Source organism: Temnothorax nylanderi, unplaced genomic scaffold (genome assembly GCF_030848795.1).
Source record: "Temnothorax nylanderi isolate EJ_2023f unplaced genomic scaffold, tnyl_v1.0 TNYL_tig0243_pilon, whole genome shotgun sequence".
Taxonomy (NCBI): Eukaryota; Metazoa; Arthropoda; class Insecta; order Hymenoptera; family Formicidae; genus Temnothorax; species Temnothorax nylanderi.
In genome coordinates, this window is record NW_027249305.1 from 1 (window position 1) to 9334 (window position 9334).

Genomic DNA, 9334 nt, shown 5'->3' on the forward strand with positions numbered 1-9334 from the left:
ATCAATCTGTATATTCATCGTCGTTATGATACTGTCCAATTCATCTTGTTTTGTAGAAACAATTTTTTCTTCCATTTTTCAGCTCCAGGAGACCTTAAAGATGGATATTTTATCACGCGATCACAGATGATTTCACCCATTCAGCTTTCAGTCGTTGCTCGACTCTTTATCATACTGTACACTCACATGTAAGTCAAGCAGTTTATTTGTATGATCGATCACCACAGTACTCTTATATTGTCTTTAAGAAAGCACATTGGTAAAAGCTTTCTGCACACAGACACTATACAAGTCCCTTAGGAGGAGGAACATATTCTGTCGATGCTTGACTCGTTCGATATGTTTTTCGCAATCTTGTTTCAATTGAACTGCAAAGTTAATGTTTACTTCATATTTTTCTTCCTTTTCTTTCAGTTGTCGCCATAATTATCCAAACAGTCAAACTGGTTTTCTATCTCGCGAATTTTATCTCCTAACTCAGTTAGTAAAATTTTGATTTGGTTTGTCAATCTGGTAGTGTTTAGCCTGGGACATTTTTCAGTGGCGTTGGAAACCGCTTTCTTTACCACTGTTTCTTGTATATCAAATTCCCTCTTTGCGCACTGTATGGCGAATTTCCCGTAACTTTTGAGTAACATGCTGACACTGGTGCCGATGATTTTCCTTCTCCCGTGTCAACTCCTTAATTTGGTCTTTAAGTCTTTGGTCTTTAATCAACGGTCTTCTGAAGCTGCTGCACGTTTTTAGTTAAAGCCTTTCCCAAGCCACTTTCCTGCGCTATTTTCTTTTCCAACTCCGCGGCTTCGTTACGGAAAACATCAATACAACTGGCATCATGCAAATCAATTTCATCTTTCAGTTCATTAATCAAATTAGTATTATTGCATTATTTTTATTATGTTTTATAGAAACATGAAGATATTTAGCGCGTGTACACCTTCCCTCATAAGACCTGTAATTTGGATTGGGGTAGAATGTGTATTCATGTAAAGTAAACGCTCTTTTGCAATTTTTGGCACTTTTGCCATGTCCGACATTATCTCGCAGGCTTCTTCACTTGTTAAAGAGCATAATTAACGAAAAGTCGACGGAAAGTTGACTTTTATAAGTCAATGAGTATATCCTTAATTTATTGTATTCTTCTTCGACTATATAGAAATCCTCTTTATAATTATTTTCAATGGTATCCAAGAGAGTAGCTTTCATAAATAAATTATACTTTTCATCGGGTTTAGAAGTAACTAAAAATGTTCTTGAAACATCCTGATTTAAAACAGATATTGGATTATCAATCTGTATATTCATCGTCATTATGATACTGTCCAATTCCTCTTGTTTTGTAGAAACAATTTTTCCTTCCCATTTTTTAATCTTATATGACGAGGTATTTCCAATAGTACGTATAATTGTAATTGTGTCGCCATAAATGTCAGGCTTGTATTCAGTGTCTTCTTTATTAACTAATGTTATAAATAATAACTTAAATTGAAATTAACTTTAACTTACTTATATTGTTAGATTAAAATCATCTTTGACTTATATTTTTTCGTTAAAATTTGCTTTAATTTAAATTATTAAATAAAAATCAATTGGGAGAAGAGTCAGATAAGGATGATGGGGAGAGAGCAGAAACAATGTGGAATACTACAAAATATCTTGTAATACCGTCTATATTAATGCTCTCTTTTACCTGTGTATACTTCGTCGTACATATGTAATTGTTTTGTAATTCAAAATATGAAGAATAACATATTTTTCACAATTAATATATTTTATAGCTTAAATATATCTCGTAATATATTTTTAATGCGGATAAGCTATAAGTTACACTCTCATTTTGTTGGTATTATGTATTTTAAAGGTGTGCATTTTAAATAAATTAATTTTTAACTTATAAACTGAAAAGTTGACATACTGTTTATAAATTTTCATTAATATACGTATGTATGAGTGTGCAGCATCTAATTACGATATATAAATGTAATGTGACATATAATATATATTGAAGTTGTAATTCACGAAAACTGAGCACTCTGTGTGTCTTCTGGTAATAACAACAAATATAACAACAAAAATATCAAAAATAACAATAAAAATAATAATTATAATATTAAAATAATAATATTACATTTTCATACATTAAGAAATCTTTCAAAATTTATATATATTTTTAATTTTCAGATTCAGAATAAGAAAATTACTTGGAAAAAAACGTTTTTTTAAAAAATTGTTAAAAATTTAATATAGTATTTAATGTTTAATGTTTAATGTTTAAGGTTTAATGTTTTAATGTAAATAATGTTAAATGTAAATGAAAATATCTAAAATATTTACAATATAATAATGTTTAATATTTAATGTTTAATGTTTTAATGTAAATAATGTTAAATGTAAATAAAAATATCTAAAATATTTACAATTAATTCTCTTCTTGTTCTCATTCCTTTTCTTATTAATATTGTGTTATAATTTTACTTACAATAAAACAACTTTTTATTGGCAATTATTGTCTAAAATTTTTGTTCAATATGTATATAAGTTAGACATATTTTAAAATTATTCTTTATATTTATAATTGCGTTTGTCTTCTCCAACTCGATTATTCAATTTCGAATCAATTGAATGGTATAGAAGGTTTAGAAATTTTACTTTTTCCCCAGGTTTAACTTTCCCTCCTGTTACTTCTTTGAAAAGGACGTATTTAAAAAATATATAGATATATATAGTTTGATGTACCTTATAAGATAAAATTAAATTCTGTCGCAAGTGTTACGCTAATTATCATAAATAAAGTATGGACTTTATATTTTTATGTGTTAAATAATTATAATACTTCCAAACTTTTAAGTGATATATTATAAATGAACGAAATAGAATAGAATAAATGGCGCGCGCGTAGCGCGCGCCCTTGTGTTGTTCTAGTCTATATAAATTAGGCTTTATTTCTTAAATTCTAGATGAGTATAATTACATGCGTCGATAATTAAAAAAAAAACAAAAAAAAAATATGTATATATATATATATATATATATATACATATATCTATTGTAAAAGAAAGACGAAAGAATTAAGGAAGGGGTTTTGGAGGTCGCCTATTTCTTTCCTCTTTCTAAAAAAAACCAAGGGATGTAAACGGATGCGAACCTTTCGATATCTAAACCCCGGCATCAATTAAATTTGACCGGCAAAAAGGAAAAATTGCCATTGCAAATGTCGTGCTAAACCCTCAACCTTTGTTAGCTTAATCATACTTTCAACTCCATAAATCGCAACAACTTTCCTTTCTTCTACCACATGTTTGACGCTCACTTCCATAAGTTTTACATCATCCTAAACTTTTGTAACAAAATTTGATTTATACTTTATGCTTATAATAACCTTATGTATTCATAATTGTATCCTACACGATAAACGAGTTTCGCTCCTAATTTCGACACATACGAATTAATCTTTTATTACCTATGCCTCCTTCTTTTTAAGATTCTGAATAAATATAATTGCGTAGGTATATAATTGTAGTAAAAAAAAAAGGAAAAAAAATATGTATATATATATATATATATGGCGTGGGGATGCTTTTCTTCTCTTCTAAATAAATAATAATAATAATAATAATAATAACAAAGAGAAAAAGGGGCACACTAATAAAACATAAATACAAGTAGTATAAAAATAATAGCCACCTGACTGTCAAATAAGCACGAGGCTCCGGCACATCCCCTTCCTTGAACTAACTGATGCGAAAGAAGGAAAACTCGCGAATCAAATTAAACAAAAATATGTGCCGACTACCAACGGTACCCCGATGAGTCATTCCGTTCGGGAATTTCATCCATTTTATTAACCTGCCACCATTGCTATGCAAGGCGGCTGCTGGACGAAATTCAGCTAGCCCCTCGTCGTCCTTGGCGATCTAATCCATAAGGATACCATGCCCAACCAGACGAGATCATAGCGATCCAGCTATAATTAAATGGCAAGTGTTAAGCCTGTGATATGTCACAAATATATTAAAAATTGTCAGCGAGCCAGCAAGGCACACAAAAAACACAGGTAGTTTTGGGGGCTGCCGCATGGGATGGTTGAAAAACTGTCACAAAAAAAGGGACGCCTCGGGACGGACGACAGTCACGTAGACAATTCATTTAACTAGTTCCCATTTTCGGCAAAGACTATTATTGCCCCACATAAAGGAAGGGAGGGGCAGCCTCACGCTAACAGAAAACACATGCACTACAAATAGCGTTAAGAAATTAGAAAATTGATTGCGTTAAAAATAAATGTACCCTTGTTATTTGTTTACATGTGCATATGAAACAGAATTACTATTCTTAACTACTTGATAAAATAAAAGGAAAAGACAAATTTATTTAATCTACCGATCTAGTATGCACATGTAAGTAAACATTTCCTTCCAAAGCGCGCATATCTATGCAATGGCGTAAAGACAAAAAGAAAACAAAAAAAGAGGGGGGATAAAGAAGCTTGCAAAAAACGAAAATCGTTTCTCAATCAATTAGCCTGCAAATGTTGCGTTACACACCCCCAACATTTGTCTAAGGCGGGGGGTGTTACGTCCTGCGAACTCCACGATTTCCCTTTTTCGCTTAAATTCCTCTGCGCTCAGGATAGCCGTTAAGATTAGGATAAGGTAAACTAAGCACGGACGGTTGTCGATCGACGAGTGAGCCTTGATCCTTGCACATTCCTTTTCCTTTTTTTTTTATAAGGGTAAAGTATCTGTTTACCTAGGCGCTTAAACGCAACCTTCCAAATGACGAATTAGTGACGGACGGGGCATACGTAACAGGATTTTCATCGGCTTTGTCAGGCCTAAAACTGAAAGAATGTAAACCTGGCGACTCGACGCGCCAAATGGGCCTTAATGGGTTGATGAAGATCTTTATTGCATCAAGCGAGCTTTCAAAATGCACGTACGATGTTTCCGGCAAGCGGAAACAAAGCCTGAGACGTGTCCGTAAATACACGTGGCGGAGTTTTTGCTTGCATTTAAGATTGAGAGGTGTGCATCGTCCGTCAACACTAAAAAAGAAACCCTAATAAAGGAGAAACCTAACCGAAAAACAAGTGAGTCACTGGAGGAAGCGATGGGTTGCACCCCCAATAAGGCAGTGGGGGCCTTACGAGAAGACTCGCCAATGAACAGTCGGAAAAATCGACAACCGTCTCTAAACTTCTAGGATAGGCAAAGACTTAAGAATCTAGCTCTTGGATGAGAAACATCTCGCCCAATAAGAAATCCTTCAGACAAAAATTAGAAACATCCCTCCAACCAGAAGTTCCCAAAATGAAAACCTGACACATCCCACACGCAATTCACCCTTCCCATCCTTAGAACTTTCCTATATAAATCTCGACATCGCAGCACTTGCTCTCTTAGTTCAGCTTCTCTTCTGACGGTTCACCTCTTCGGCCCAGTTCAATTTACTTCGCCTCTCTTCCGTTTACGAACACTATCACATTCAAATCCGATCTCAAGTTTTAAGTTAAATTCTGTGCGTGGACTTAAACTCACCGAGTGTCGACGAGAGGCTATCCACAGGGCCCAAAGAGATCCAGCTAGTTACCCACGGGGCTCAAAGAGATTCAGCTGTTCTACTTTAGTTTGATCAGCACCAAGAAGTAAGTCCTCTACATACCTATTCACATACTGATATCGGGCCCCTTTTATCATTATCTTACCCCTTTTGTATTCACTCGAACACTCACGCGTTCGGGAAGTCCCTCGGTTAAACATTAAACATTAACCCTTCCAACCGTCCAATTCTTTTCACTATTCCGAATTAGCCGATTTATCGGTGGATTCGGAGGAATCTCTATTGTTCCGAATTAGCCGATTTTTCGGTGGAGTCGGAATAATCTCTGTTCTTGTTCCGAATTAGCCGATTTATCGGTGGATTCGGAGTAATCTCTATTGTTCCGAGTTAGCCGATTTTTCGGTGGAGTCGGAATAATCTCTGTTCGTTGTTCCGAATTAGCCGATTTATCGGTGGATTCGGAATAGTCTCTATTGTTCTGAATTAGCCGATTTATCGGTGGATTCGGAATAATCTCTATTGTTCTGAATTAGCCGATTTATCGGTGGATTCGGAATAATCTCTATTGTTCTGAATTAGCCGATTTTTCGGTGGACTCGGAATAATCTCCCTTCGTTGTTCCGAGTTAGCCGATTTTTCGGTGGGCTCGGAATAATCTCTCTCTATTATTTCGAGTTAGCTGACTCGTCAGTGGATTCGAGGTATTCTTTTGATTTCTTTAATCTCCGAAACCCGAGGTGACTTCCCCAAAGTTAAAGGACTTTAATATTTAACAATCCGCTAACTTGTAGTGGATTCGGGCTGTCCCACCCACAAGAGGTCAAAAAACGCCGCGAGACACGAAAGGAATCGTCGGAACAAGCGGGGGCGAAGGGAGCTTGACATCCCTCAGGAATCGATCAACGCAGGTCCTCCGCGACTCGCCACTCCACCCCCTCCCCCAGCTTTTACAGAAGAACCCTGTTCTTCACAGCAGAATCGCCCCGTTTTCCCCCTTTCTCGCCCTGTCGTCCTGCCTTCTCGCCCTTTCCCCCCATCTTCTCGCCCTGTTTGTCGCGTGGCCCCGTTTCGCGTGGTCCCCGTCAACCCCGATCCCGCCACCCTCCTCGAACCTCCCCACTCCCCCTCCTCTTCCCGAGGACCATCCCCGACTCCGTCGACCGCCTCGACCCTTGACACCCACGAGGAAATGGTCGGTCCCGAAATAGTGACCCTAGATTGACAATCATTTTTTTTTATCCATAAATTCTTGTCCCTCTGCTTTCACTCCCCAAATTTTTCTTTATATTTAGTTCTTAATGTCGACTTAAATTAGTTTCAAGTACTCATAAACACCGCACGCACACCTAACCAAATCATTATGCTATTCAATCCCGATCTCGATGTAATAATAGCGGGCAGGATGTCCACTTTCAAATAGATTTCCCCTCAAAAGGTCCTGCCCGATCGCCCCGCACTTTTGTTATACCCGCGAGGAATGCGCATACCAACTCTCCATTATATACATATACACATTTTACACTAACGCCTAGTTTATAATTATATATTTTTTTTTTATATACTAAATAACATTTTTTTTATGTCAAATAAATATAATTACTTATGTTAAAGACATCTCCATTCTTTCTTTAATTTAAGACCTCAATTACCACCCATCTCCCACTCGAAATCGCACGAGGTCCGATTCTAAGTTAAAGGGATTAAATTCCTTGATTTAAAAAAGGACCGACGATCGCACCGCTCACGGAAGGCGTCCTAGGGTCCCTGCGGACCCTGACCCTTCCTGAGTCATAAAAGTGCGTTCGGCTCGCGCTACGCGCCTCAGAGCGCGTACCTGCGAGCAGTATTCTTAAGCGTCTAGTTGCGTCCTTCCTTACCCCGACCCCTCTGGTTAGCCTTTCCTTCGCTTTCCCAGATTTTCTTATACTAATCCCGGGGTTGGACGTAACAAAATATTTATTTCATTTTATTTACAATTTTTTTATTTATAAATTATATATAAATGTATATATATACATACATACATACATACATACATTATACATATATTTAAAAGGTAACGTAGCGCATCGTCGATTTGCCAACTCGAAACTTGGCACTCGGCGAGACACCGTACGCGATACCCGAAATGCCTGGCATCGTGGCAACATCGCATAGCCGGCGCGTGCCAGAGCAGCTACGTCATAGCTCAAGAGAGAAGGAGACAGCAGATCGTATGTCTGTCCTTCTCTCCTCGCTCGAGGCTTGCCGAGCTGTGCCGAGCGCCGGGCCGGCCGAGCGCGGCCGCCGCGGCCAGCGTATCCCCTCCAGCTGGCTAGTTCGGACACGAACCATTAGCACGGACGCAAACCATGTGCAGTTACCGAGCGAAACGACGTAGTTGAGTTGCACTTTCTCAGGCGGCGCGTCGGAAAATGCGTCCCCACGAAAAAGGCCGGGATGGCCTCTCTCAGGTTTTTCTCTGGCGATACATATATTATACTTACCGTTCGGATACTTACCGACGACACTTTCCAGTCCATTGATTGGGCGAGACGATCCCACGAAGACCGGGTACTTGAAAGAAAAGGAGAATTAATAAAATGATTCTAGTAAATAGATACTTACCTGGCTACAGCGGGGAACGTCGCAATGACCATGTTCGGTCACTCGGAAACGTTCCGAGTGACTTGTCGCGAACTTGCACATCGTGCGAATTGCGACGGCTGGCATTGGTTGCCGCATCGCGAGCGTCGAAGCGAGAACCCTTGTCCGCCGTCCAATCAGGAATCAGTATCTCACATCCTTGGAGAGCTGAGCCAGCAGAACGGCTCAGTGAGATCTTATTCGTTCAACGACGAGGGGATCGTGTCGCTCTCCGCCAATCAGCGACACAACCGACCAATTGCGTCAGCGCGCGCCGTAGCACAACACCGTTCGCGCCTAAATCGGCGGCTCTACGCCTGCGCGTGCCCCAAAGTGGGAGAACGAGACCCGTTCCTCCCGGACAGTTCTTCGCGAGACTTCGGCGCGCTAACACCTTTGGTTTACCGCAATAACATCCGATCCCGTTGAACTTATCCCGTTGTCCGCTAGCGAGATTAGCGTGATTAATTCGAGTACGAGCGTGGTTGCGCGATAACGGGAAGCACCGAGCGTGACTCACGAGACGACGCCTAGTCGTAGAAAGCTCTTAATCGTCGGTTACGTAGTTTGACGCGAGTGAACACGTCCGCGATTACACCGAGTACTGTATTCCAAGAATAATAAATTTGTTATTGTTTATAATAAAAAGTGAAACGTTTATTCGAGAGCCCGCGCATATCCTATCCACCGTAGAGTACGTTCGCATAACCAGGGCGTGGCTGACGGCCTTGAACACGTCCGCGGCGTAGAAGACGGCAGCCATCTTGCTGGAAGGAAGGATCGGGGCGTAATTTCAACCAGGCTTTCTGTATTGATGCCGGAAAATATAGTGGCGACCGTATATTCAGCCCAAGTAGTAAGTGGCTATAACATTGATTTTTATCATCTCAATCGTTGTTCCGGTCACAGTGCCAACCTACTCTTTTGGAGCAGTCGACACCCCGCGCCGGCTCGGACCGCTATCCGGAGCCCACTTCCGCCGTGCCTCTTTTTCGTCGCCGGACCAACCAACGTGCCACGCGTCACCACTCCGACCGGCCAGACCTTGCTCCGTGCCATCGCTCCCCTTCCACAGCCTCTCACCTCTCCCGTCCCTGCCCCTCCTTTTTCCTACTCCTCATCCTAACCTCCAAGAGCACCTTACTACCTT

At 39.6% G+C, this 9334-nt stretch overlaps 1 pseudogene; it reads right to left on the minus strand.

The window, feature by feature from the left end:
- Nucleotides 1–132: 132 nt before the first annotated feature.
- Nucleotides 133–8198, minus strand: LOC139779832 (uncharacterized; annotated as a pseudogene).
- Nucleotides 8199–9334: the final 1136 nt, after the last annotated feature.